Genomic DNA, 308 nt, shown 5'->3' on the forward strand with positions numbered 1-308 from the left:
ACAGCATCACAATCCCATGTGCCCTGCAGAAATCTATTGCTGCCACTGAAATGTGGGAGTGGCTGTTGTCCAGCAACAGAAGCAGCATAGACTCCTTGGACACATGGGTATGTTTGGCAAAATGTTGGAGGAAAAGCAGAAATTCTGGCTCTTTCATCCACCCGGATCTATTCGCAGACCAAAAGGAGCCAGCTGGACCACCCCTGACGAAGTGTTCCTTCCTAGGGAATATGAAAAACGGGGGGACATGGTTGCCCTGCGTATTACCCTCAAAGGCGACTGTAACCAATGTCCCCCTCTCCCCAGAA

This window comes from Etheostoma spectabile, chromosome 12 (genome assembly GCF_008692095.1).
Source record: "Etheostoma spectabile isolate EspeVRDwgs_2016 chromosome 12, UIUC_Espe_1.0, whole genome shotgun sequence".
NCBI lineage: Eukaryota > Metazoa > Chordata > Actinopteri > Perciformes > Percidae > Etheostoma > Etheostoma spectabile.